This window comes from Halichoerus grypus, chromosome 9 (assembly GCF_964656455.1).
Source record: "Halichoerus grypus chromosome 9, mHalGry1.hap1.1, whole genome shotgun sequence".
NCBI lineage: Eukaryota > Metazoa > Chordata > Mammalia > Carnivora > Phocidae > Halichoerus > Halichoerus grypus.
In genome coordinates, this window is record NC_135720.1 from 48,615,032 (window position 1) to 48,621,365 (window position 6,334).

The 6,334-nt window shown below is 39.3% G+C and overlaps 1 pseudogene; it reads left to right on the top strand.

Annotated features, from left to right (window-relative positions):
- The first annotated feature begins 339 nt into the window (after positions 1-339).
- On the top strand, positions 340-2,118 carry LOC118540055 (RNA-binding motif, single-stranded-interacting protein 1 pseudogene; annotated as a pseudogene).
- The last annotated feature ends 4,216 nt before the right edge of the window (positions 2,119-6,334 follow it).

Here is a 6,334-nt window from a genome sequence, read left to right on the forward strand (position 1 = left end):
CTGTCAAATAAATAAATAAAATCTTTAAAAAAAAATAAACTACAGACTTCATTCCAGTTTCACCTTTTTTTCCACTGATGTCCTTTTTCTGTCCCAAGACCCAATCCAGGGCACCACACCATGTTTAATCATCCTGTTCCCTAGTCTCCTCTCATCTATGAAAGTTTGTTAGCCTTTCTTGTTTTTTATGACCTTGACACTTTTGAGGGGTACTAGTCAGATATTTTGTGGAATGACCCTCAGTTTCAATTTGTCTGATGTTTTCTCATGATTTGGGGAAGAATTCTTCAGAGGTGACATGCCCCATTCATTGCATTACATGGTCAGGGGGAGGACATGATGTCAAAATTGCATATCACAACGAACCTCTATATCCGGGGACTGCCTCCCAACACCACAGACCAGGACCTGGTGAAGCTGTGTCAGCCATATGGGAAAACAGTCTCCACGAAGGCAATTTTGGATAAGACAACAAACAAATGCAAAGGTTATGGTTTTGTCGACTTCAACAGTCCTGCAGCAGCCCAGAAACCTGTGTCTGCCCTGAAGGCTAGTGGGGTTCAAGCTTAAATGGCAAAGCAACAGGAACAAGATCCTACTAACCTATATATTTCTAATTTGCCACTGTCCATGGATGAGCAAGAACTTGAAAATATGCTCTAACCATTTGGACAAGTTATTTCTACAAGGATACTACGTGATTCCAGTGGTACAAGTCGTGGTGTTGGCTTTGCTAGGATGGAATCAACAGATAAGTGTGAAGCCGTGATTGGTCATTTTAATGGAAAACTCATTAAGACACCACCTGGAGTTCCTGCTCCTACAGAACCTTTATTGTGTAAGTTTGCGGGCGGAGGACAGAAGAAGAGGCAGAACCCAAACAAATACATCACTAATGGAAGACCGTGGCATAGAGAAGGAGAGGTGAGACTTGCTGGAATGACATTTACTTATGACCCAACCACACCTGCTATACAAAACAGATTTTATCCTTCACCATACAGTATTGCTACAAACCGAATGATCACTCAAACTTCTCTTACGCCCTATATTGCATCTCCTGTATCTGCCTACCGGGTGCAAAGTCCTTCTTGGATGCAACCTCAACCGTATATCCTACAGCACCCCGGGGCCATGTGAACTCCCTCGATGGAGCACACCGTGTCACTGCGGCTGGCATCTATGATCAGCCCTCTGGCCCAGCAGATGAGTCATCTGTCACTAGGCAGCACCGGAACATACATGCCTGCGACATCAGCTATGCAAGGAGCTTATTTGCCGCAGTATACGCATGTGCAGACCATGACGGTTCCCGTTGAGGAAGCGAGTGGTCAGCAGCAGGTGGCCGTCGAGACGTCTAATGACCATTCACCATATACCTTTCAACCTAATAAGTAACTGTGAGATGTACAGAAGGGCGTTCTTACATGAAGAAGGGTGTGAAGGCTGAACAATCATGGATTTTTCTGATCAATTGTGCTTTAGGAAATTACTGACAGTTTTGCACAGGTTCTTGAAAACATTATCTATAATGAAATCAACTAAAACTATTTTTGCTCTAAGTTCTATAAGGTGCATAAAACCCTTAAATTCATCTAGTAGCTGTTCCCCCGAACAGGTTTATCTTAGTGAAAAAAACAAAAAACAAAAAACAAAAAACAAAAACAAAAGATTTTTATCAAATGTTACGATGCAAAAAAAAAAAAGTAAGAAAAAAAGAAAAGAAAAAGAAAACTTCAATTTTCTGGGTATGCACAAAGACCATGAAGACTTATCCAAGTACATGACCGGATTTTTGTGGGTTTTGTCCATTTTGTGTTTAATTTGCGTTTTCTTCTGCTGTATGCAATGGGCTCTGACATTGAAGTAGTCCAACTTCCCCCATGGTGTTCCGTGCTTGCGAGTGTGAGTGTCGCTGTATTCAGTGTTGCCCTCCGCGTCTCTCTTCTTAGCTTTTCCATTTTTCTTTCAGTGTAGTGTGAAGTGTCTTCTCCTTTTCTATGAATTCCAATTTGCCTTAACTTCTTTGTTGCTGTAGCTGTCTCAGTACAAGTTAGTTCAAACTAATGATGTAGAATGCTTTGACCAAGTGAGCTGGTCTGTTACGCCTTGTAAAACAGCAGCATAGGGCTTTTAAAAGGTAGTCAATAAAAGTTGCTGAAATTTTGGCTTTAAAAAAAAAAATGCACATCACTAGTGAGGTCAAGACTGCTCACACGGTTGAGGTGCCGTCTGTCAGGATTCTCCATGATGCAGAGACAACTTTTCCCCTCTTCTAATGAATTGTCATGTTCCTGAAATAACCTTAGAGTGTTTCAGTTTCACAAGAAACTTGCAAGTCATGGCAATTCATTAGGAGAGAGCTGCTAAGTCTAGCCTGCGCAGAAGGAATCAAGCTCCACCACCAACCATCCGCATCGCCCCCCGCCACCCCAGGAGAGGGAAGTGGCGTCTACATATATTATTTGGAATCCTTTAAGAAAGATTTGCCACTTCTCCCTTATTTATTTATTTATTTATTTATTTATTTATTTATTTATTCAATCAGTTATTTATATTAGAACGGAATCAGGTTTTTGTTTTGTTTTTCAAGTTATAATTCAATTCCAATGTGGCTTTTTTTTTTTTTCCCCCTCAAATCATTCCACCTCTGGCCATTTCAAGCTCTTTCAAGTTGGCTCCTATGTCCTTTTGACATGCTTCCTCTTTAAAAAAAAAAAAATGCATTTCCTTTCATTCTGGCATCACAAATGCCCCAGGCTCACCTTGGATTTTCCCTGACCCAGGACTGAAATCAGACATTTCTCCAAGGAGGTTTGGTTCTTTTGTTGGAAAATGACATCTGGAAACCAAGATCTAGGTGCTGGGTATGGTTGTTGCTGCTGGAGTTTTACTGCTTCTATGCCCTCTCTAAGGACAGAGCAGGGAAATATAAACATGTATACTAACCATATACACACATATTTATAATTATTTCTGTATTTATCTATCTGTCTAAATAATAAACTAAATGTGAGTTTGAACTGATGTTTCCAATGCTAATTCCGCACTACAGAGCTTATTCTAGCCTTCCCTGCTTATTTATAACTTCTATCCCTGGCAGTGGGAAACCTTCCCATTATCTACAATTTATTTACATATTCATTTAGCCCTTGTGTGCTTGTAGAGTTACAAAATTACTAACCCATAACCCTGTGAGAAATGAATTCACCAGCCGAGCAGAGTGTTTATGTATAGTTCTTTTTGTTTTCAGCCTTACCATATCTAGTAAAAACATTATTTTCTAAAGTTACTTAAGTCAGCTTCTTTTTTACCCCATCAGTTTGTTTTTGAATAGTATTTTTGCCTTGTGACTTAAGTCACACATGCTCAGTACAGAAAATAAGAGCAAGCAAAAAGAAGAAAATATAACTCATCCCAATACCATGGCTCAGCAATAACAAGATAAGCACTACTCACATTTTGTGGTGGTGTGTGTGTGGTCCTTTGTGTTATTTTTACTAAGACTGAGATTATTCCTTATATTCTGTTGTATGATTGTTTTCCCACCTAATGCTACAGATCTTTAAAGAACCATAGGTTTGTAAACAGAGGCATCTCCTGATAAGATGCATATTTGGAAAGACCATCCTGGTGACATAAAGAGAATACAGTGGAGGTGAAGGGAAGGAGGGAGATATTGCAATCAGAAATATCAGCTAAGCAGATAGAATTATCTGTGATTATATGTGACATATTTAAAAGAATAGCAATGGGAAGAGGGGAGAATAAATGAATTTGAGAGGCATTTCAAGATAGACTTGCCAAGATTTTGGTGGATGATTGGCTACTGGAGTAAGGTAGAGGAGGAGGTAAAGAACTCTGACATGTTAAGATGAATAGATCATCAACAGTGATGACATTTACCCATGTCCATATAGAATACAAAGCAAAGGACGGATCTTACAGAGATGATAGTTTTCTTTTTGTACATGTTGAGTTTAAGGTGCTTCGGTTCTTCCAGCTGGAGCAGTTTAAGGTCAGCTGGATGTTTGTGTCTGGTGGTCAGATAAGAGGATCAAGCAGGAGGCTTGAACTTGTAGAACTTGTAGAAAAAAAATGATAGACTTCATGCCAAGAGAGTGGGAGAAATCACTCAGGGTGATTTGTAAAGCTGAAGAAAGGAACAACAAATACAATTAGAAACTTAGATACCATTTAGGATTAGGGCAGGGGAAGAGGAATCATTAAAAGGGACATGAGGGGGAAAAGTAGTCCAAGAGCTAAGAAGAAAACCAAAAGCGGGTAGTGTCTAGAAAGTAAAGAGTGGAGGGGTTCAGAAAATGGAGTGGCCAACCATCTTCGTGCTGCAGTCACGAAACTGAAGAGGCTTCCAAGGACTGAAAGAGGTAAGGACATTGAGGTAACACACGTCAACTCTCTTTCCAAGAATGTGAAAGTGAAAAAAACCAGAACCACAGTGTGGTCTCTTGAGGAGAAGTTAGAGTAGATGAGAGGCATTGTTTCCTCTCTTTCTCTCCTTATTTAGGACTGGGGAGACTGACAGGCTCAGGGGTTGGAGGTGAGAAGTCTCAGAAGCCTGACTGGGCGAGTTGGGTCTCCTGACATTTAGGTTACCTTTATAGCCCTAAGGCTTAGTGAGGAATTATTGCAAAATGTGAAGAGTGGAAATTCTTAGTGTGGGTTAGGTGAGGGCAGAAAATATTGTGAGCCTTCATGTGTTACACACAGAGAATGCAAGAAGAAATAATAGAGAAGGTCATTTATTTAAAATTTGAGGGAGCTGTTGTCATACACATTTAAAGCAACAGTTAAAAATTCTGGTGTTACATGAAGAAAACCATAATAATACAACTTTGTGCTTTTTATCCATTATATGGTTTTTTAACTCAATCAATCTGTAATGCTCAAGTGGTTCAAGAACAATAATACAATGTGTTTCCTGAGGGTTTCAGATTTGCAATGACCTTGAGTATGGACGAAACTCCAGCTAACCACATAATACTGTGAGAAACCTCTAAGCTTCAAGAGAAAAATCTACATTCATTCCTCACGTGGGAGTAAATGTTTTGGACTCCTCTAAGCAAACAACTTCAACTTACATATTTATGTTAGATTTTATAGAAGAATGTAGTGAAAACATAAACAACACTGAACTGAAATATGAGTTGTTTATTTATTGAATGGCTCTTTTTAAAAAGTAATGATAATGTGAGTCACAGAAGTTAACTGCTCCCTTTTGTAATACAGCCTGGAATTTCTTTTGATGTGAACAAAGATACAATTATTTACACGTAAAATAAAAAGGTTTTTTTCAATTTTTTAAAATTAAGATAAGAACACTGATTTAAGTCAAACTTTGAATACAGATAGAAATTCTATTCGACTCGGTACTTACTACTACACTATACTATACTCTATACTTACTACGATGTAAGTATGTTCTGTAGAAGAGCCTTTACCTAGAGGAGTGGGAAATAGAGCCTTGAAGTCCCCATCCCACTTCTGTTGCCAAATGGCAAGTCATTTGCCTTCTCTGGATTTTGGTTGGAGATTTGCAGCTTCTTTGATTCCAGTCTCCTATACCAAATGTTGTAAATCCATTCTTATCTCTGGAAAGGAGAGAGATAAAATCTGATGAGGAAACTAAGGCAAAAAGAAATGCATTGACTTAGTGAAGACAAAGAACAAAGACATCAAAAGAACCAGAAGTAAAATAAAAACTCCGTTCATACCAGCAGAGTACCGTGGCTGACAGCAAGACTCTGGATAGGCTCAAGTACAATCTTTGTTACTTACTAGTGGGAACCCTGGGGTGAGTTACTTAATATCCCCATCCTAAAAATGGGCTAATAGCAGACCTTACTGCTTAGGCATTTTGTAAGGATTGAAGAAGTTAATACAAGAAAAATATTTACAACAGTGCCTGATACATGTAAAGACTCAAGAAATGTTAGTTGTTCATATTATTTGCACTAACCTCTTCATATTTAACCGTCAACGGTTTAAATTTGTTAGTCAAACATGATAATAGATTGAACCCCTGCTCAAAAAGCCACCAACCAGGTTTTAAGTGGCCCGAAAATTATACAATTTGGGAAGCCCTCTTTTAGAAACAGGGCACAGAATTACGAAGTATGAATGCAGCATAGCACCTGTCAAAGCCCAGGCTTTTGGGGAGCCCCGTGCTCCCCCTGGCCCTCTCCGCTCTGCCATTGGGTAGAATGTAGCATGTTGCCGTGACCTGGAAACTCTCTAGGTACCCCTGTTGTAAAAGAGAACAAATAAAAGGATTCTTCCACAAACTAGCCACAGTGTCGTCCTGACTCCACTG